The sequence below is a fragment of the Eurytemora carolleeae genome, unplaced genomic scaffold (genome assembly GCF_000591075.1).
Source record: "Eurytemora carolleeae unplaced genomic scaffold, Eaff_2.0 scaffold1490, whole genome shotgun sequence".
Classification (NCBI taxonomy): domain Eukaryota; kingdom Metazoa; phylum Arthropoda; class Copepoda; order Calanoida; family Temoridae; genus Eurytemora; species Eurytemora carolleeae.
The window spans coordinates 44,374-68,922 of record NW_019397376.1 but is presented as its reverse complement, the minus strand read 5'-3'; the positions used below and the strand labels follow the sequence as shown (position 1 = coordinate 68,922).

The 24,549-nt window shown below is 30.8% G+C and overlaps 1 long non-coding RNA gene across 1 annotated transcript; it reads left to right on the top strand.

Moving 5' to 3' along the window:
• The first annotated feature begins 19,279 nt into the window (after positions 1-19,279).
• On the top strand, positions 19,280-22,636 carry LOC111713858 (uncharacterized). Its single transcript, XR_002767812.1, has 3 exons — positions 19,280-19,482; positions 19,546-19,593; positions 22,209-22,636. It is a non-coding gene; the product is annotated as an uncharacterized LOC111713858 (long non-coding RNA).
• Positions 22,637-24,549: the final 1,913 nt, after the last annotated feature.

Sequence of the window (24,549 nt, the reverse complement as noted above, 5' to 3'; positions counted from 1 at the left end):
TTTACAGATTATGCATGCAGGCATTATTGTGTTGTCTGAAATTATAGTGCAATAAAATGGCTAAATTTCACTTCTGAAATCTTAATTTACGTTAATCTATATTTAAGTTAAATACAAATTCTAAGTCTATTTCACAACCGACCTATTGTTATGCTATATAATAGGAATATCTTTAAAACATCTCTGTACATTTATATCTTTCAAGATGAAAAATGTCGTCTTATGTGCAATCTATCTTTATCTATGGGAAAAACGAATGTTGTTCTTATCTTTATCTTATATTTTTAGAAAATAAAAATGACGAAAAAGACACAAATTTTAATTTTTGTTTTTACTTCAGTATAAAATGATGCTTAAGACAGCTAGGACATTGACTGATATTATGATTTTCTCTTTTATTATATCAATAACTATTTTATCACTTAAACTTTAATAACTTAGTTGAAATTATATATCTTCTTTAATAGTTGTAATAAAAATATTCAATTGAATTCTTAACACTCTATACATTTCAGTTCATTATATGTACCGGGCCGAATTTGAACTAGCCAGGGCAAGCAGTACAGTACAAAAACAGACTATATAATGGGACGGTACAATGAATGATCGCCTTCTAGTGAAATTTTGTGTCTAGTTTAAGTTATAAATTAATATTTTATTGTTTATATAAAGTAACATTAAGAAGGGATCTTGCCTGCCATGGAAGCATGAGCATTGCTGTTTATAGGGACTGTAAGTGTAATTCCAAGCTACCTACCACTTTCAGAGGTTCATTTCCGTTTCACACCGGTACTTTTTAAACCTTAGACTAAAAGCTGTTTTACATTATGGAATACTTATATTTACTTGTTATAAATAGCAGAACATAAATATTCGCATTCGAATTTTTAAAAAGCACGTTGGACAAAAACATTCTAGATCTTCTAGGATTAGTTATGACGTCATCTGTATTGAGTTCACACAGTACGCTTGCTTACACTCAAAGTTTACGTTTTTTACACAGGATTTAAGAGATATGTACACTGTGTTTACTATTCTCTCTGTCCTGGATGATAAAACTAAGGTTTATAGAATACTACTGTGAATCTGTGATAACCAATGAGTATGGAATAGAAGGGAGATATAACTGACCCGGTCCGCCCTACCATACGATTGTACATGCTTTGCAGATGGTACTTCATTTGAATAAGAAATATTTGTCTGATGTACAATTACCGCGTACACAATAACCTATTCTGAATATTTTTTATTCAAATGAAGTACCGTCTGCAAAGCATGTATAATCATTTGGTAGGACGGGCCGCGTCATTTGTAACTCCCTTCTAATCCATAGTCCTTGGTTATGACCGTCTTTAAAATATGGAAGGCCACTCAAAATTTCGCTTACAGACACAGTCCCCTTTAGCACCACATCCAAAAGAAGTCTTTTACCTTTATTGCGACACTTATGTCATCAGATTGATCTTAATTGCATCTCTAAATTGTCACCTTTTTAAAGAAACACACTGTCTAAAAAATTATAACACAGTTCTCTGTATTATTGGCCTAGGACAGTTTGCCAGATGATCATGAAACCGAATTTGTTTCCTAAAAAAGAAAAGTTTTTTTTGCAGGAACAATTTTTTGCTACAAAGATTGGTTTCAAACTTATAGAACAAGTTAATATTTTGCTTAAACAGATCATATAATAAACTTTTTGCAGTGCTCAGACCCTTTTCTAAATGATAAACTGGCTTAATTTATACTTCCAAGCTAGTGGCGTAGTGGCCTATGATAGACCGGGTACTGTAAAAGTCTGGCTGCGCTAAAACTGGGCCAATATAGGTGGGGTCGGGCAGGTACTTGCTACGCGTTCCAAGGCCGGTACAACTAGTTGGTCCGGTTCGAATTCGAATTGAACCTAGTCCACTGTAATATGAAGATGATGCCAATATGATGATGATGATAATATCCAATATGAAGATGATGATGGTATCTAATATAAAGATATTAGTTGTATTACTGCTCCTGGTAGAGATGGGCACGTTCAGCTCTTTTTCGTTTTGTTTGTTCTTCGTTTGCTGAAAAATGATATTGGTCGTTCTCAAAATTATCGTTATCGTTTTCTCATTGAACAATTGTTGAGTAAAATCGTCTGTTCATTTAAATACTTCTTTCAGTAAAATTATTTGTTCAAAAATGGATCGTTTGTTTAATAAAATTGTACGTTCACCAAAAAAAACGATCGTTTCTTAGTAAAAAACCTGTAGTTTTTCAAAAAGTTTGGTACAAAAAATTGTTCGGAAAGTAAAAATAACAATCAGTTTTACAAAATCTGTTGGAAAATTCCTTTGATCTTTAAAAAAAATGATAGTTTTATTAAGTTTGGTCTAAATAAATTATTGTTTTTCTTGTTCGTTTTCAAAAATAATAGTCCTGTGAACGATCCTAAACTCTTCGTACATCCTTTGTTATTTTATCTGAACGATACCAATGTTCACGAATAATTTTCCTCGTTTTGAAAAATGTTGTTTATACACCAAAACGATGTCCATCTCTAGCCCCTGGTACATATATCTAGTGTGTCTAGTGTTGTCGATTACTGGAGTGAAGATTATGATACAGGTTAAAATCATGGAGACGAAACTAGAATTAAAACAGGGAGAAATGATGGAAATAAAAATATTTTGTCTTAAAGATATTTATCATTCTATGATTTTTTTAGTATTAGCTAGCATTCTGCATATGATAGTACAATTGTACACATAACAAAATCTCCCATCCCCCCCTTCATTCCACAAATGCCCGATTACGCTTTGATATTTATAAAACATTTTTAAATTACAAGAAAAAAAAAACACACTTTCGTATTAAGAAATGTAAAGTTTTGTCCAAAGGACAATTTTTTTTGTACCTTCATAATAACGAACTAATGTAACTATTTTCGGGGGGGGGGGGAGGGACGTTATGCAAAAACCCTACTGTCAATATATAGACATACTTAACTTAAGTCATTAGATTTCAATATTTATTAGCTTTTTAAAAATCTTGCATAGCTTTTAGCAGAGTCTTTCTTTTATTTTTTAATCAAAAAATTTGAGGGCAAAAAAGTCCAGAAGTACGAGTACAAGACTGTTTATTCTTATTCTTATTCTTATTAATCCTTAAAATTAGCAATACATTATTATGAAAATTTTAACATTTTTTTTACTATAATCTGTTTTAGCTAAAAACTGTAAGAACGAAGGCCTAATCATAGAAATTAAACAGAACAAGGTAAATCAAGAAAATTTTATGATAAAAATATGAGAAAAAAATTTTAAACACAAAGAGTCCACAATAGTATAAACTACATCTTTATATCTAATTTCTTTTTCAAATCAAATATTGATTTAAATAAGGGGAAAAACAAGTGCAAAGTTCAAAAGAGAAGTATTTTTTAGTGTTCCCTTGAGATGGTCATTATTTCTTTATTTCAGTCGTAGAAAATTAAAGCTCAATTTTACTTTAAATGTGAGCTTATTTACAGAATGGTATGCTCTGTATATTTTTTTTTAATTACATCGTGCAAAACTGTTAACTTACAAGAATATACAAAATCTTTCTTGATTTAAGATTGCAAAAAGACAACTATTATTACTTGGTATTCATATATTTGTTTATCTTAGACTAAAGGATTTTGTGAAGAAGCAACAGGAGACCTTAGCGATGATAAGGTTTTTAAAGAACATAGTCACAAACTCTACTCTAATTTTCTAATCCCTAATCTTTGCAACAAATGTCGTAGACACTAGATATTTCAAATAATACGTGCTTAGGTTTAATTTATCAGATTTTAAAGATATAGGGAGAAGAAAATTAAAGTTTGAAGCAACGGCTCAATTCCTTTATGCAGTTATGTATAACTATAAATAATGTCCTGTAAGGGTGTAAGTAAAGTGGTTCTAAAATTTAAAAGGGAGTGTTCGCGAAAAATGAAAGGGGGTATAGGCTTAATGCGATAAAAAAGCGCTTTTGATCGCTACTAATCTTAATACTATCTGTTGCGTCTATAAGGAGAAAATTGATAAAGACATCTCATACCGAAGAGCGTAGCGCCCATACAAATTGAGGAAGTTGGAACATACGACTTAGACCGTAAAAAAATCAAATTAATATCAAACAAATCATTCAGATATTACAGATAGAAGTAAGATTAGTAGCGATCAAAAGCGCTTTTTTTATCGCATTAAGCCTATACCCCCTTTCATTTTTCGCGAACACTCCCTTTAAGTTAAAGGGTTATGGATTATACAATCAAAATACATCACATCTTAGAGACACTGTCAAACAAATTACATTATGATCAGATAATAATTAACCTTGTAGAGGAAAAGAGTTTTTTTGAGCACCTTTTATCATAAAGTCTACCAAACAAGGAGTTGTGAATCCGTTCGTTTTAGTCAATTAAAGCTGTTCTGTTAGTTAAGCAAAGAAGTTTACAATATTTTTTTTATTTTTTTTAACTTTAATTATTTATTTTAATTAAATTTTACAATATTTTTAAATTTCAATATGATATCAGATGGAAACATTTTGAGACTTCTATATTTCTTGTTTTACAAGTTTACAATATATTTTATTCTATTTGTTAAGGTTTTCCAACATTGTAAATTGAAAATGGCGAAAACCTTGGGCTCTCTGTGCAGATCAACTACAGTTGATATGGTATATATATATTTCATATTTTTCCGATTTAATTCAAAGTTTTCCCGATCTTTTGTGGGTTACCCTGTATATGTGGGTTTTTTAATCGTTTTTAAAAACCATCAAAAAATTTATCTTTTTTCGTCTCGTTTTATTTTTGTTCTTAAACGATCGTTGCGTGTTTTAAATAAAGAGATAGTTTTTGAAAACGAACCACTCGTTTTGAATTTTCAAAAAACCAAAAAAGATCGTTTTTGAAAAAAATGTTTGCTAATGAATCTGAGTATTATGACAATTAATTTCAATTTTTTTCAGTAAGATAAAGTTATATATGTTATCAATTAAATGTTTTTTTTTACTGAGACAAATTACCTCAAAAATATTCTGACCCCGGATTTTCCGACCAAAAACTACATACAAAAGGTCGTTAGCGATCGTTCACAAAGGGTCGATGTTAACGGTTGTAAACAATGGGTTCTTTAAAAAAACAATAGTTTTTTAAAAAGCTTTCATTTTTGAGAACGACTGTTTTTAAAAATACGATATTTTTTAAATTAAAAACGATCGTTTCGTTTTTTCTTCGTTGTTTTTAAATCGAAACCATCGTTTTTAAAAAATTTAAACGATCCATCCTTACCTGTAAAGTATACATTGTAGAAATATTAAACAATTTCATAAAAACTAAATTTTAAAGAATCTGCAAAATCTGCCATTAATGAAAGTAAAATAAACTGAAATTTAATAATAAATTAAAAAATTAAAAAAATAAAAAAATCTTTGAAATTTCCTTAAATAAAGGGGTATTGCGTATCGGAAAATTCAAAAATACCAAGGCACTTGAAAACTTAAAAAAGAAAGAAATATACCCCTTAAATTCCAAAACAAAATTGAGAAATTCACAAAGGTTTACATCTTCTGGTTGCAAAGATATAGGAATATGAACCTTTAAGTTTGTGAAGACTAAATTCCATACTTTATTCATAATACAAGGTGTCCTACGAAACATGACAGTTGATGAATAGTTGTAAATTACTCTTTCTATTTGGAATTATTTGGAAAATATTTGGAAAAGTTCTTTGATACCAAGGAGAATAATAAAAATTATTACATGGCAATAAAATTGATTATAGATAAAATATTTTTAAGTTAAAGATTTTTTAAACGAAATAATCTGCAAATTATCATTACGTTTCTGAAAGATGACATTCAAACTATACACCAACTGCCATGTTTTGTGGGACACCTTGTTTAAAGGCTGGAGAACTGCTGTATTGTAAGAACAACCTTCGCACAGTGTGTTGCTCAAGGTACACATCATGGAAAAATTGCAATAAGAATTATTCATGGTTCTTATGTTTTAAAAACAACAATGACGTCAAATCCAAACCTTAATCCAGCGGATATAGATTTTCTTTGATGAAGTAAAACAGAGCATTCAACTGCAACTTTTCTCACGAAGCACGCATTACAAATCCAAACCTTAATCAAGCGGATATAGATCTTCTTTGATGAAGTAAAACAGAGCATTCAACTGCAACTTTTCTCACGAAGCACGCATTACAAAATATTTCAGTTTTAAGAAATTCACGCAAAGTTAAGTTAAGATCGTGCATCAGTTTAAGCAAGGAGTATGGAATAGAAGGGAGATACAACAGACCCGGCCCACCCTACCATATAATTATACATGCTTTGCAGACGATATAAGAAATATTTGTCTGATGTACAATTACCGCGTATACAATAACCTATTTTGAATATTTCATATTCAAATGTATTACTGTCTGCAAAGAATGTATAATCATATGGTAGGGCGGGCCGCGTCGATTGTATCTCCCTTATATTTCATACTCCTTGCTTAAAGCCTATATGTCAGTACTTTTCTGTCTGGGTTGGATTTAGAAGTTTCTTACAATCACAACAACTTCAGTTTTAGTTTGGCAACTTAGTCGTTTCTCTTCTTTTCTTTCTTAGTTTAGAAACTATATAATCCAACCTGTAACAGAAGTATGTGCATGTCAATGTGTAGTTATTTACTTTCAATTCCAAGAGTTTGTTCTATGTTTCAATTCCTAAGTAATGTTGAAATTCTTTCAGATCCATGTGTGATTTGCAAAACTAAAAAATTTAAATTTTTCGCGAAGTTCCTTGTCAGCTAAAAATGTAGCAAAAAATAGCATAAATGACAATAATCAAATTACAAACTATTTTTAATTAACTGAACACATTGAATATTTGAACTATATTCTATCTATCCTATCCTATCTATATATAGGGTATTTTAATAAAGTTTAACACAGTACTTTGGAGATATTGAAAGATTGTATAAATTGTCGTCTTTGCAGTTCAATGGGTTTCATACTAATATACCTAATTCTCAGTAATTACAAAAATAAAGTTTTTTTTAACTTCTAACCTTTGTATATTAAAATTCACAATACGGGAAACATAGATTTAATGAATTTAAACCGCATCTAAAATACCCAAAAAACCGGTTTCAATTGATCGCCGCCGGCTTAAATCTTGAAAAATTTAATACAAATTTAAGTGGAACCAAAAAAATTCTTAAATTCTTTAAATTCGGCCTCTTATAAAAAACGTATAAAAATATATCCCAGGGCGTCCGGCAAGGATTGTGTACACTGTATAGTGTACATTCATAGAAAACGGCAATTAATTAGTCATGTAACACAACAATATTTTATCCACAGGGTGTCCCAATATACATTGTAATTAAATGACGACGTCTATATCGCTTTTGTTCCATGCCAGATTATTTCATAGACATAATTTTGTAGTTCATAGTTAAAATAAGTAAATAGCCATTGCATATTCGGGAGCAGTTTTAAAGAGCTCCTTATGATTATTCAAGTAAAAACCTTTAAAAACAGTAGGTTCAGATTTTTGATTTGATCTTGGTTAATAGTTTTAACAAATCAATATTTACTTCATAAATATTGATTTTTAAAGTTTAACCTTGATATGTGTGACAGGAACTATTCATGTACAAGTAACTGGAATACTATCAGTGATAACTTTATTGATGTTGCAGTCAGCTTCCTCAAAGATCAGGTTAGATTAATAGATTTATTTATGAAATGATTGATTGATTGATTGATAGATATAAGTAATGCCATTCAATGGATGTTCAATGTTAAAGCATTTTACTTTAATAGTTATAATATTTATTTCAGAAAAAGTATCTGGCAGAAGAAAAAAAGAAGGGATACGCATCTTGTCACTCCTTGAATTCAAGTATGTAGAATATTTCCAAATATGAATTGTGATCTTTTTTAAATGCATTCTTTAAAAGTCATATAGCAGTAAGTATTGCACAATCCTCCAAGGACAATGATGTGAATAAAAAATGAGATTATAACAAAGCTTGTTTAAAACTTGAATAATTTACAAAATTTACGAAAGTTTCAATGCATTCTTGAAAGCAATAATCCATAAATCTTTAATAAATGTTTAATTATATTTACATGAAGAGGTTGAATTTCCTTCAGGTTTGGATGCTAGTATTTGCCAACAGGATTGCACAAAATATGAAGAATCTGATTTTGCAAAAAAGTGCAAAAAGGACAAAGGATATTTTAAGTGTTGCGTCAGGAACAATTCTTTATTTATTTTTATGGTTAACCTAGACAATTTGTTTTGTTTTTAATTTGATTTAAATTAAATGTTTTTTCTTAATAATTTTCATAAAGTGGATTTTGTAGCATTTTTTTTTTCGTGGAAGTACTAACAAAAATGTATAAATAATAATTTTGAATTTCGAGCAGAATCACTTTATTTCTGATGCTGCTGACAGGAAAATTTATATTTACTGCCAAGTGAACAAAAAATAATAAAAAATTTTAATTAAAGGAGGGATAAAGCAAACTGTCATGAGTGCAGATTTTGCTGTACACTTCTCATGTGCACTTTGAGAATAGGCGGAAACGGTAAAAAAAACTATAAATAGGCTAACAACTTTCCAAATTCCTAATCATCTGTTATTGTCTATTCATCTTTGTCATGTTGGTTCAGTCTTGACTCTACTTTCCTGCACAGAACTGTAGTTTGACCCTGTCCATGCCATCTTTACTATTTAATCTCGTAACATTTCAATGGGATTTGAATTGAAGTAATTGAAAAATAACATGTCCCGTTGAAAGTACGATAAAATCTAACTTATTAGATTTTTGTATTTCATGATACCAATAATTAAAATTTTTTATATTGCCACAGTTAAGAGTTTTTATCATCAATTTTACCATTAAGAAAAGAGTTTTTTCATTTGATAACGAGTTAATGTTAAACTCAGAGTCAAATTTTTGATATTTTTTTGTTTAGAAACTTACACGGCATTTTCCAAATATGAAAAGCAAGGAACTACAACTCTACAGATTTCTATGGCAGATAAGGCTAGAGAAGAGTTTTATTTGCCATCTCATATGTACAAACAACCAGATTATAGGTTATATTATACATTCATTTTTAACCCTATTTACCCTGACGTCTAGTTTCATGACTGGGTCCAGGGTGGGGGCGTAATATTGACACCCCCTCTGGTTTCTTATTGTGATACTAATCTATAACATTTGATACATATTTGGAAAGCCCTTGGGCTCTACTTCATTAATCTTAAAAAATGGCAAATTTGCAAAACTTCAAATATTTATTGTGAAATCTAGCAAAAAATTGTGCGAAAAAGTGCGCAAATTGCAAAAAAACTATACATTTTAAAAGCCAGCTTAACCCAGCGAATTCAAATCTGCAAAAACATTTTAAAAAATTTTGAAACCTAAATGTGTATTCAAGAAAAACTGAAAATGAGCAAATTCGCTTTAAAGGCGTCTGTGCAAAAATCTGTGCAAAATTTCTTTTCAAAAATTGTGCAAGCTGGTTGCTTTTGTTATTAGCTTTCCAAAGAGCTATAACATGTTTAAATCCAATGAAAAGAGTAGGTCTAAAGATAGATTTAGTCTGGTATAGGTAAAATAAGGCATTCAGGCAGCATGCCTGAGGATTCAGACAGTAGGTATAAAAGCACAGTATTTAGCCTTATGTGATGGGCATGTGTTAGTTAGAAAAGATAGAAAATTTGAGCTTCCTAGCTTTAATACTTTCTGAGTTACTGCCAAAAAGGATTGGGGGGTCAATTTGACCCCCCCCCCTTCCCCCCCAGTAAATTGGGTTAAAAGTTCATTGAAATTGGATGAGATTAAAGGGAGTGTTTACATCAATGAAAGGGGGAAAAGGTTTACTTAAGGAATAAAATTCTATATCGATCGCTACTATAATTTTATTTCAGCGTCTCACCTTTCACCTCAGCTATGATTGAAGTAGGTTTTAAAAACAGAGACATCTAAGGTTTTTTTTCAGATTCTGAAGTATACCTAGCATGTAGATATAAGAAAACCCTTTCGAGCCCTTTTTGAGAAAATTCCATTTAAGAAGTAAAATCGATAGAGCGATCAAGATTAAATTAAATCTGATTTCAGCATAAACCCCCTTTAATTTTTCGGAACACTCCCTTTCATTTCAAAGCATTTCATGTTATTGGTATAAAAAAATAGTAAAAGAACTTAAAATTAACGCTAAACAAATTTGGTAAGATTATGTTCTTTTGTGAAGACCTGAGCTGAAAACTTTAGAATGGTGGATATCGAGATTAATGCTTGATCCTCTCTTTTTCTTAATGTCAAGACTAACCTAATCTTGTACTAATATCCTGAACAGTGAATACAATTCAACCAATCAGAGTCGCGCATATAAAGCCGATAAATTTGAAATTTTGCGCGTCATTCAAGATTATGAATAGAAACGGGAGGAACTCTCTAATTTAAAAAAACCTATTTTGATTTTTCTGTACTATATCCAAGAAAGAACGGTTTAAGAAGAAAATCAAAAGTGTGTCCATTGGATACTCGGGTGAAGTAATCAGGATTAAGGATATCTCATTCTAAAGTTTTCAGCTCTGGTTTAAAAAAATCTTGAACTAATTGTGAGATCAAAGTGAATTTTTTTTTTAATTTAGGAAATCAGAGATTGATAAATTGATTCTAATTCTAAAATTCTCTATTTTCAGATGTTTAAACCCAGATAGCAATGAAGATCCAACCAAATGGGGAGCATATAATCCAAACCAATTCGCAAATGCATTATCTAAGGAATTTGATGTTTCTAATAACGTTATATATACTTCTAGATAGTTTATACAATTATAGCATAAAACAATATTCATATAGGAATATATGATGAATGATGGTAACAAATAAGCTTTGTTTTAGGATGAAGTAAAACAGGTGAAATTGATAGATTATTCGAATTACAATTTGGCCAGATACATGATAAAATGTACAATACATAAATAAATATATTTAGTTCAATTATGACAATCTGTTCTGATTAAAAAATGTTTATAAATTTCTGAACTTTTATGTCAACAAACATGATAAACTTTAAACTTTAAATTGAAAAGAAAATCAAATTGCAATATGAGTTACCACAAAAATAAATTCAGCCGTTCTGGTGCTTTTTGTTAACAAACATCACACAACCCAACATACAAACAGAGATTATAAATTGTGCGTTGAGGCCTTTGTCTGATTAATATTAAAGATTATATAGTCGCGTAAAGATAAATTCTGTCTCTTTAATATGATAATATAATTTAGGTTACCACTTACCCATTCGACAACCGATATCTAAACTTTGAGGACCCTGAAGTGTTAAAGTACATGACTGGAAAGAACAAAACCCAAAAATGGAGGGAGGTGTACGGATATGATTACGCATCTAAGAGAGAGGATTCAAGTGATGTAAGTTTTAACGCCTTTTAAAAGCATGGGGTCTGATTTGTGTAAAGGGACTGTGATCGTAATTTCAAGTGACCTTATATACATAGTGAGGTATGTCTGATTCACAACAGTTCCCATAAACCTTTGTCTGGACAACGATGAGGTAGAAACAGGGGGATTATAGTTCTCTACCTGTGTGCTCAGTTAGCTGTACTGTACACAACTGTTTACCAGCTGGGGGAGGATAGTTCTCTACCTGTGTGCATAGTTAGCTGTACTGTACACTGTACCCAACTGTTTACCAGGGGGGAGGATAGTTCTCTACCTGTGTGCTCAGTTAGCTGTACTGTACACTGTACACAACTGTTTCCTAAGATTAATATACTAAAGGCCAGAATCTCCTTATAGTCAATGAATGTAAGGCAAGGAAAGTCATTTCAGTGGTGTACGCATTTTTTGTACTGCAGTGTACTGTCTTTGGGTTCTAATATAAACACAAGAGTAGGGGTGTCACAGCCTGACATGGGATCCATCTTTCAAATAAAAAATCAATGATTTATTCTGGTCATAGGAATTTATAACATAAATTATCAAAATTAAAAAAAACTTTAAGTTATTCCATTGTAATATTTTACAAAGGTTGTGGAAAAACTTCTGCATTTTTAATTATTTAACAATGAGACCCAATAAATGTACAACGTCTTTTTTGTTGAAAAAAATCTCAAGAACAGAAATAAACTATCAACTATAAACTATATTATGGTCGTTTTTGGGTAAGGAATGGTTCAATTCGTTCAATACTTAAAATATGAAAATTATTTTGCTTTAGGCTTCACTTTACGATGGTAGGCGATTATATCAATATCATGAAGACAACTTTCGATTTTAATTTTGATTTATATCCAGCTTTTAAACAGCATGGATACACAAAAACATAAAATTAAACAAGTTTAACTAAAATTTCTAGTAGCTTTGTTCTTCAAAAAAGCTTCTTAACAATACAAACTTAAATAAAAAGTAGTCTTTATTTTATTAATATAATCGCCTACCAACATAAATTTGCACAGAAAAATCAAAGATTTAGATGATGAGCATGAAAATTTAAAAGATTGGACGATTGGTAATTTTTTTTAATCACTTACCCTCCAAATAAATGTTTTCACAGACAGTACTAAGGAGAAGGAAATTCTCCATTGAACCCCCCTCCTCGAATACTGAACGAACACTGATGCATCTATTATTGTTTATAAAATCCCCCAAATAGAACTGGTTTCAATATGTACACAAAGTATACAAAACAGCAATTGACTTTCCTTGCCTTACATTCATTGCTTATAGTAAACAAATATGCAGTACGCTCTCGGAATAGTTTATGGTTATCGAGGTTACAGTGTACATTTTACACTCCTGGCTAGTTTACACTTGTGCGGTCTCTTGGCACTTTATTTCCAGAAATATAAATAAAAATATCTACACAATCTTTAATCAAAAAAGGTTTAGTGGGTATCATTGTAAATCGGACACACCACTCTATAAATGTAAGGTCAATTAAAAATGCGCTTACATTTACTTTAATGCATCTAGATTCTTCATTCGAACAAAGAGTTTTTTGGAAAAATAATTTTAAACTAAAACTTGTGATTTTTTCTAGGTTCTCAAGAATTGTATAAAAGCTGAATCAAGTAAATTTACAAAGAAATGCAAAAAAAGAGGAGGACTGTTTAAGTGTTGTGTAGCCAAGTAAGAAACTTCAATGTAAAATAGTAGATAGCAAAATGTGACATTTTTACTTACAGGGTTACCCAAAGAAGATGAAACTTCAGACTTAATGTCAAGAAAAGACTATTCAATGCAGAAATAGCCAGTTTTAACAGTTGCAATGTTTTTTTTTTAAAGATTTTCAGGTTTTCATTGAAGTTTCATTCAATTTTGCATGGCACAAAAGGCATATAGTAAATCCTTAATTAAATGTGGAAGAATTTTTGATAAATTAAAAAGTAAACAGGAAAAGTTAAAATAAACAAAAATTGGAAGTGGCCAAATACGCTTTTTGTATCTTAAAGATGTGAGATAAATCAAAATCTGGACATTTAGCAAATTGAAAAACTAATAGTTTTCCGATTGTATTTGTTATAAACTGAATGATAATATAGTTTGGTCATAAAAAAATCTTCATGCCTCAGAGGTAAAGTGCGTTTTAGATTGATAATAAACGTGTTCAAAGAAAAAAATCGTTGTTTAGGTGGATTTTAACAACATTCAACACTGCAAGGAAAACACTGAAAGAACTAAAACTGATAAAGTAAGGTTAAGCAATAAAGTTTAAAAAAATTTGTCTTAAATATTTTAATTAGATCTTATGATGAGGATACTTGTAAGGATGACAAATGTTTTATTACAACAAATCTGCATATCTGCTCTATTAAGGTAATTCATCAAATATTCAGCAAAAAAAATTATTAATGTGACTAATTTAAAGTGATTAATTAGATTTCCTTTTCTTAAAGAATTATCTTCCTGCTTCAAAATATCAATCTTTAAAACTTATTATGTGAAAAATATAGAAATTATGCTTTCTGAAATAAATTTTAATTATCTTGGCCCTTAAAAGACTACTTTCTGATTTCTGGCGCGGAAAGATATTAGATAGGGACTATAATTTTTTTTTCAAATATCATTCATTCTTACATTAGCAAAATCTCAAACCTAAATAGACTTTAGTGTATTAAAAAAAGGGGGGGTTGTCCAAAAATTGAGTTCTTAGAGCCACTTCATGTTCATCGGTCATGATTATGGCCCAATTTTACAAGGCGAGATCATCAGTGGCACAGCGAACACTTTTTTGAGGGGCAGGTGCAAAATGATTCGAGGGGCTTGTAATGACCATGGCTTGTTCTTGTGTTTAAAAATATATACTTCACACTCCAGTTTGCCGAGTCCATTAGCGCCTGATCCAATTAGGGTTCAGCCATGTGTTTGTTGTCTATTCTGAACCAATAAAAACTGCATGGCGGCAACATCTATCTTTGTATGTAGCTCATTATCCAATTAGAGATAAATCCTTATATCGGCGTTATAACAGTAAATGGAAATATTTACACCCACTGAAACTATGGTGTTCAACAGCTTTAAAATGAATGATATGAGCCAATTAATTTTATTTAAACATGTGCGCGAAGCGCCAAAAAATTTCTGGTCTTCTAGTGTTTTTACATGTATTTATTAGTGTCTGCTAGTCCCTGGCTTAGTCATATTAACTTTGTATATATAGTCCCCAGTCTGTATTTACAGTCTGCATTTTTTTTGTAATTCATCTATTTGTCATAATTGTCCACTATAGTGTCCCTTAATCGTAGGTCTGTGCAGTCCTAAGCAGTACTTGACTATATTTAGTCTGTCCATATTTCATAATAGTCTTTCTGATCGAAGTCCTTCTGTCCTTGTTTGCTAGTGAGGCACTGTTTTTCTCTTATAGTCTGCAAAAGTCCTATTAGTTCCATATAAACCTTATTATATTTCTTGTTATTTTTCTTAGGTTGACAGATTTTGTTTAGCCCTAAATGATATTTGTATCGCAATACTTATGAGAAATAAAATATATACAGGTTTTTTGAAAGGAGGATAAATTAAAGGGAGTGTTTGCGAAAAATAAAAAAGGGAGTCTTTCGCCACATTTGTATATATTTGATTTTTCATAATATGTTTTGATTTTATTTTTTTAATTAATAATAAGCTTACAACTTGTTTTCGAACATTCCTGGAAAATATTAAAATGTCGTCTTCATTACCAAAAATCCTCGTAACAGGAATAAATGTTTTTATAAGTAACTCTCAGATCATAACAATTAAAACATATTATGTAAAAACAACTATATACAAATGTTGCAAAAGATAATCAATGACTATAGGTTGTAATATCTGAATGATTTGTTTGAAATTAAATAGATTTTTTACGGTCTAAGTCGTATGTTGCATCTTTCTGAATTTATATGGACACTACCTTCTTCGGTATTTGTCGTTTTTAACAATTTTCTCCTTATAGATGCAATTCAGCTAGAAGTAAGATTAGTAGAGATCAAAAGCGCTTTATTATCGCATTAAGCCTATTTTTCGCAAACACTCCCTTTAAGAATGATAGACAGTCTTTCAAAAACAAAAAAATAGTTAGAAATTCTATTAGAAATGATGCGTGAAGCGCTAAAGACAAAATTGGTATTTTTTTCTTAATTGACAAAATCTGATAAAACATGCTTTACAATCATGATCATGCTGGAGTCAAGCTAGGGTGGGGGCGCCCCCCCTAGTCACGCCACTTTAAATAATTTTTACAAAATACTGAAAAATTGCAATTAAGAATTCTTAAAAATCCAAAAAATTAAGGTTACCATGGCAATACTTTCAAATTGTGAGTTTCTTAATTAATAATTATGCTTAAAATTTTATCTTTTTTAGATTTTTATAATATTTTTGTTCAGGATGAATTTACTGGCCTGGTCTCGATTAAGTTTAAATCACCTTTAGGGTAGCACAGTTTAAAATGTATGATACTTGCTAAAATGTTAATTACTTGTATTTTTGATTAAAAACTGTATATATAGTTTTCGATAAAATCATGCTTTTTAAAATGTTGAACTTTTGATTGATTTTATTTATGGTAAAATACAGTTTTTATTATTAATTTTACATTTTTTGGCGAAAATGAATTAAGTGAAAAAATGTGAAAACGATGGGAAATTACGTGAAAACGATTTTAAAAGGAAAATAATTTTTTCGCCATTCTTATTTAGCAAAATGTTTGGCAAAAAACCATTTTTTCTTGAAAAATTTCTCCTTTTTGCTGAAAATCTATTGAAAGTATCTAAAGTTGATGTCATTAGAATCTTTAATTGAAATTTTTTTTTAGATATTTAATACTTTAATATTTTAATATTTTAATATTTTGAACTGTAAATTTGTAGAAAACCCGCTGGGTGGCGCAAATATATATGATGCACAAGAAAAATATAATATTGAATCAAACAGTTCTGATTTGGTAAGCAAAATTCTTTTGTTTTCAACCTTAGTTTTTTAATTTAATAAGAAATATGACTTAGAAAATCTAGATTTATGAGCCATATTGAACCCAGTCAATACAAACTTGAGTTTGTGTACAAATAAATGTTTTTTTCTTTAAAACAGACATATTCTGGATAAAAAATATAAAAGTTAATTTGATTAGGATATCAAAAATGTTGTTCTGAAAAAAAGACTGTTTGCACAATTTTGAGGGAGGCACAATTTTCTGGTGCTGAGCAAAAAAAAGATTATATATATTTGTTAGAAAATGTGTTGTATATGACATGTGACATGTACTGCTTTATATGACATGATTTTATTTCATTTTTAGAGACTTGGTTTCAGGGGAACATTTTGTCAGTATTTAGATACATGTGCAGTAAGATTTTATTATAGAAATTCTAAGGCCTTTTTACCCCTGAATTTTCACAACAAATGGACGTTAAGTTTTTTCATGTTTCTTGGTACAATAAAGTAAAGCCATGACCTTGCTCTGAGAAGTTTTCATAAAAAAACTAGAACATTTTTCATCTAAAAAGAAAATCAAAATTGTGTTTAGCTACTTTTTTACTAATTAAAAATATTACTTCACCACGCATTACCTCAACCAATTTTGCCAACAAAACATCCCTCGCTTTGGATGTTTTGTAAGTAAAATTGCTTTTAGGAACCCTTGGCATAGAAAAATTCCCTTAACTTCTCTGTAAAGCAGTTGTCAAATTAGAAATTATATATTTAGCCAGAACCAGTCACTTTTGAAGAAATTGGAAAATTCATTCATTCTTATGACAAAGATACTTTTTGTGATCTAAGTAAGTGATTTAGAAATTCAACAAAAAATATTGATGATGTTTCTTTCTTATTTTAGAAAATAAAAACGTGATGACAAACAAAAAGTATCAGGTATAGTTCAATATTTTTTTTTAACTTTTATGGAACCAACCTAACAAATTTGTTTTCCCGATATGGAAGATAACATCGATTTTCCAAGCCAGAATAGTAATTAATTCTGAGAATTCCTCCATTAATTCTGAAACAATAATAGCGCAAGACAATTCTTTAAAGAAGCCAAAAAAAAGGAAATTAACAGATTTTAAAAACAAAAACATGGCGCTACGACATCTGGTCTATTTCTATTTGCTCTATGGTCATTTGCTCTAGTTCCATTTGCTCTATCAAGTCATTTGCTCTATACGTCATTTGTTCTATACATAATTTGCCCTATATTCAATCTTCCTATGACTAAACACGCCATTTTCTTTATAACATAAAAATACACTATAAAATAGCTTTTATTGGAATTCCTGAGCGTAACTTGACTATAAAATGCGGGAATTTTTTTTGAAAAATTCGCAAATTGCAGTTTTCATAAGTTCTTCAAAGTCCATCATGACAGCGAGACTGCTCAATAATAAGAGGGGTAAAAAAAACCTAATATGTGGTGAAAACTATATTTATTCTACTCTAAACAAACAGAGTGTCTATCAGAACTGGAGATGTCTTGAATATAGAAGGCAGAATTGTTCTGCCATGGCTAAAACTTTCATAGATGGTAAAGATATTCTAAACTTGCCTGAGCACAGCCATCCATCAGATATTGCTCAAATAAACTTCCTGTTAGCTGAATGTGATGCATTGAATAAATATGTTTATAGAGCAAATGACGTGTTTACTCATAGAGCAAATGTTGAGTAGAGCAATTGGACCATCACAGTCATAAAAATGTTTATAGAGCAAATGACGTGTTATGTCATAGATCAATTGATGTATAGAGCAGATGACATAAAGAGCAAATGTCGTGATCTATGAGTTATAGATCAAATGGTTAATGGAGCAAATGGAACTGAGGAAATGACCATAGAGCAAATGGAAATAGAGCAGATGTCATAGCGCCCAAAAACATAGATTTCTAATATTTCCCAAATGATTATTTAAAATAACCTAACCCTGGACAGTTAAGGATCATGTTAGTAACATGAGAAGTTCCTTTTAAAGGAGGTCTACTTGATGTCTTTATGGATTTTTTTCTGGCCCTGCACCTCTCTGAAACACAAGTTTAATTGGAAATAAATTTTATTAGAGTGATGAAACCAAGGAAGAATGCAAGAAACGAAAGTTTACAAATATAAGGTTCGATTAATAGATTATTAAAGCCTTAACATTTGTTTATATTTTATAAATCTCTCCCATTTTTTTTACAAGAAGAACATAGAAACTAATAATAATTAAAAAACAGTGTGTCTTTTAGGGTTTGTCCTAAGAACATATTTAACAAGAAAGATGCTTCTGAAGAAGATCCAAGTTTTAGACTATATGAGGGTGCTATGGACCAACTATGGGGAAAACAGCAAGAATCTAGGAAAAGTAAAAAAGAAAAGAAAAGAAAAAAGAAAGAAGATGAAAAAATTGAGAAAAGGGATAAACAAGTATTGAAAAGAATGGATATATTAAAAGAAAAAAGTGTAGAAATAGACAAAAAAAGCAAGGAAAAAGCTAAGAAAAATAAGAAAAAAAGACTCAACAAAAGAAAAAAAGATGGAAAGAAAATGATTAAAAAAGAGAGAAAAAAAGCAAGTAAAAACAAACGAAAAGAATCAAAGAAGGCTAGACAAGAAATAGAAAAGGAAAAAGATCTAATTATTGCAGCATTTATTAAAAAAATTCTTAAAAATGCGTAAATAAATTTTAAAAAATAAAGATGAGAAAAGTGTATCTATCTGTGAATAAAAAGAAAATAGCAATTAATTTTCTTTTTTCAAAATTCAGTTTTTATTTGATTTTTCTACTTTTCAATTTCTGCTTTCTATTTTCAAACCACAAAAAAACATAGAGCCGCATAACATATCTGTATGCATGGAATTTGGGTCTTTCAGAAATTTATGTTTCCAAACGATTTTGCTAGAAATTTAGGGCTGGGCACTTTTTCTAGCTGTTTCATTAACGGTTAGTTTCAACTGTTAAAAAAGAAAAATTTCAGGTATTCGTTAATTTCAAAAGTAAGAATGGAACATTAACGTTAAGGATCTCAATTTTATTACAGGCGTTAACGGAAAATTTTCAACAGCCGTAATGGTCCAGTTTTTACAAGGTTAGCGGTGAATGAAATCAATATTGGCTATCATGCCGTTATTGGTATATTTTAGCATTAATTACATTAACGGCAAAAAAAATTATTTAATGGTTTATTAACACAGAAGGCAAATTCTAAAAACATCAAAACACGTAAAAAATTTCAAATCTTTTTTAAAAAGTGTAATGCAATAATAATCAGAAAAATCGAAATTAACTGTTTAACTGTTATTTTTTTTCAAAAATGCCTAACCTGTGTCGTTCATAATTAAAAAATTAACGGTTTTTGCTGTTCGTTAAGGGACTCTCCAGTTAATTTTCAAAAACCTTTGTTTTGTGAGCAAAACTTTGCCCAGATCTAGCTAAAATAAGAAGCAAAAAACTTTCCTTTGCGTCTATTATACCAATATATGAGAATCTAGGGATTTCCACGGACCTCATTTTATGTCTGAAATACAAAGAATATGAATGTTAAAGGCTTTTTCTAATAAGTAAACACATGTCAGACCGAAATGATAGATTGAATGAGAGTGAGCTCTTCAGAGCCGTCCAGCCCCGAAGTCATCTTGTACCCATGCCTCTATCTCCGTCAGTGCTCCGATCCACCGGTGCGAGCAGTCTCGGGCAGTCTAAACTCCAAAGGGATCGTTTCTAGCAATTTGGGTGAACAAATTACTGTACTCAAAGGATATATGAATTTAGGATGGTTTATCCAGCCTCAGATGGGTTTTGTTTTTACTTTCTTGTCTGATGGCTTGTATCTTCAGGATTATTTCCTTTGTTTGTCTCCTCTTTGAAGGATTCATCTGATTCCTTTTGATCGTCTTTGAGTTGTGTTTTGATGACGTCTTTTCATTGAGGTTTCTATGTTAGAAACTAGTTTTCTTGGTATGAGGAGGGTTTGTTGTAAATTGACCAATCCTGATACGAGAAGTTAATTTTATATCCAATGGGCGGCTTTCCAAGATGAATTTGTTTCATCATTCTCCATCAAGCATATTTGTGATTTATTCCATCCCATATTACATTCTTTCCCAGGAGTTTTCCCTTTTTATCTCCAAAGATTTGTCAGGTGTGTTTACTAAGTTTATTTTTCACTATTGTTTTTAATAACTTGAATTTTAACTATTAATTTTCCTGAAATTAAAAATATTACAGTAATTAATTCAATAATATTCCTGAAAAATAATTAAAAGTTAAAATAAATCTGAAAAATAAGAAAATTCAAAAGTTAAAAAATATTTAAACTTGAATAAGAATAAAGTAAATAAATCAAAGGTAAATTAAAATTAGTTTGTTATTTATGCATCCTCAACCAAAATATAGTTAAATAATAAGAAATTTTATTTTATCGAAGATAGCTTTGATTTTTTTTCTTTTTGTTGTTTTCCATATATATATATAAAAAAATTTTTTTTTTAGCAGTTTCACATAACAGTGGTAATTACCAATGTCTTCTGTTCTGCTCATAATAATGATGGAGTTTTCTTTAATGATGAAGTCTTGTTCTTTTGTGGGCCTAATTACTATATTGTCATAACATGGGTTGTATGGTTTTGTGTTGTTGTTCAGCCAGTTATGAATAATAATTAGTTTGCATGTATTAGTTCTGTTAATATGAACCCGAACGTCTTTGCCATTACATTAAATGGAGTTCCCTACTGTAGTGCACTTTTGTATAAATTCTTAACTGAATATACATTCTCCTAGTGAGTTAATTGCTACACCTGGCTCAATCATTAATCCGTTTCCCATTTCCAGATTTTTCTTGTCATAAGAAACGACCATAGATTTTTTATTAAAGATCTGAAATGGTTCCCATAATTTATGTATCGTTACCAAAATTGTGAATTCCTCATTATTCCAGACTATTTTAGCTTTTGAGAGTTTTAGCGATTGGATAGCACTTGACCCAAAATGTTGACTTAATTCTCTCATGTTTAAACTGAATATATCAAGCCTGTCCATTAACACATAATTATTTGAGTTAGTTTATTTGATCTTTTTATGTTATTATCTAAGATACCCAGTATTTTATTCACATTTTGTTCTCCTGAAATTTGTGACAATATTATTTTGGTTATTTGCTCGTTTATAGCTTGTTCATCTGTTAGACTTTTCGCTATTTTCTAAGAAATATCTTGTATTTGTTTTGTAAGTTCTTGGTCTTGTATAGTTAGATTCCCAAATGTACTGCCAAGCGAGTTTTCTCTTTCTAATAATTCATTTTCAAATCGTCTCATATCTTCCAATTCTTTTTCTTCTGCTAGGCCTGTAGGTGAATATGTAGGTAAAGTAGTTCTTGTCCTGGTTGATGTTGTTGATGTGTCTGTTGTTGTTGAATCACTTGGAGATGATGTTATTGCAGTGGTTGATGTTGTTAACCTTGTTCTGGTCGATATATCATCTGGATATATCTAGTAGATAAAAATAGATTTATATAAAGCAGAAGATATATATAATGGTTGGATATATGGAGTAGATGAAAATAGTTTTCTTATATATATATATATTGATATATAAAGCAGATGATATATATATATCGTTAAATATGAAGCAGATGAAATATTTACTTTATTTTCAAGAATTAAACATATACAAGCTACTATTATGTATCTAACTATTTTATTTTAGGATTCCCAAGAATACTATGTTTGAACTCAAGAGCATATGTGAAGCTGAGAAGATAATTATGTGTCATTTAACTAGCTGCCTGCTAGTGCTTTCTCTCAAGCAGAACGGACCTACTATGCAGTCCCAGAATTGCAGCTGGGGAAGCGCTGAGTTTAGTTACGCATCTAGTATCCTACAGGGAAAGCTGGAAGCATAGATTAAAACAAACCTTCATCTTCAGCTTGGTGCACTGAAAGAGGAGTTTAACCCCTCATGGGAATACAAGCAATGCACAATGATACCGGTTTTTTTACTCGACCAGATGTGAGGACTGGACTGCCATGGAAGATACCTCTCAAGAAAGCTTTCAAGGATCACAACTCCCCATTTTGCATATGGGGTGCAGTTATGGGTAAATTCCTTAATTCCCCTGGGAAACAGTATGAAATGAAGGAACACAGGGAGAAATCCCCTATACCCTTCTTCCTACAAACCTCCTTATCTCTCTCCTACCTGCTCCACAACTTGATGTTAATAGAATTATTTGGAAAGGCCTCCAAGTGTAAAAACAAGAAACAAGAAGCAAGAAGAAAAAATAAATTGAACAGAAAAAAGTGGAAGGGAAATCTCTATACAGTAGAGATGGGTGCTTAAAGCAAGATAAACAAGAAAGAAGAAGAAAACTATAAACAGGAAAAATTATAAGGGGATTTGACTTTTACACTTTCTGTTTTTTTTTCGCTGATAGCGAATAAAGACAAATATACAGGATGGCAGACGTCCCATCCCCCCTCTATGTCCTACTTCAGCAGTGTTGCCAACCGCCCGAATCTTTAGGCCCAAAACGAGAAAACAGCCCGAATGAAATTGCTTTGGGCCTAAGGAAATTGTGGGCCGAATGAAAATTATTGATCTTAATTGGTAAAGAAAACAGCCAGGCATTGTTTGGATAAAGTAAGAATGAAATTACTTCGTGAGTTTTAGAATTTTTCACAGACCTCATACATCAAGGTTGATATAGTAAACTATAAAAGTTAAAACATGGAGATGTCTGAACCTATTCCCTTGGGTAGAAACTGGAACAAATCATGGATTCTATACAAATGAATATTATAATTTATTAGCTTTCAGGTCGCTTCTATTTATGCTGGAAGATATTTGAATCAAAAGTCGCAATAAATTAGGTATTTTGGTAAAATATTTAAAATTAGGCCCAAAAATTTGCTTTCAGGCCCCAAATTTTTTTTGGGGGGCTTCGCCCCCCAATTTTTGTTGTTGTGTGAGGCTTCGCCCCAAATTATAAAATATGGGCCTAAAGATTGGATTTTGGGCCTAATTGTATCCTCTCTCCGGCCTAAACCCCTCTTTTGGAGTTGGCAACACTGCCTACTTGAGATAAAAATCTGGAAAATGTGTAAAACGCCCCCCTCACCCCTCTCTCCCTCCATCAATAAAAGTTTATTGAAAGTGTGTTAGGAATGCAGGAGCTGACACAGTATCAGGACTGAAGTAAAATTTTAAAAACAAACAAGGGAGAGAGTAACCTTGCTACTCTCAATATATAGAATATAGATACAGTTCTCCAGAAAATAGTTCTGCCTCTGCAATTTGGCTAGCTGCAGAAAACATCCAAAAAATTCATTTATTTCTATTTTCAAAATTAGCCAAAGTATGATTGAAGGATGGACAAGGAATGGAAGATCAAGAAGAAAGAATGAAAAACAAAAAATATAGAATTCTCAAAATGTTTCCATCTGATATCATATTGAAATTTAAAAATATTGTAAAATTTAATTAAAATAAATTATTAACCGTCTATGTCCAAACTTAATATTTTTCAAAATTTTTTTTTTTTAAATTTTCAATTTTATTTAGAAATGTTCCCTGAGGAACAGAACTATTTTTATTTTTTTTATACAATGCAGTTTTAGAGATAGGGACAGCGGTCGATATCAACCAGCGGTCGATATCGACCGCTTCATCAACACGGGATTTTTAAATGGCCAAAATCGACCGCTCTGGAACAAACAAAGTTTGTAATTTTTCTATTAAAAGTAAACATATCTATAGTTAAATATTGAAAACAGCTTGTTTTAGGAGGCCTAAAAGAGGGGGGGCAATTACCTCCGTCCCCCTTCTATAACATTACTGATCCCCCCTCCACCTTTATAACATTACTCAGCAGTCAGCCCTGGTTAAGTGAAATCTTGGGGGGTTTCAGACCCCAATGGGTTCTGAGCCCGATCCCCCCTGTAAAAAAAAGTTTTAAGTCCCCTCTGTACAAAATCCTGTACACGCCCCTGTTATCTTCTAGAACTAGTTTTCATAAAATTTATACTAAGTATTATATATACCATTCAGA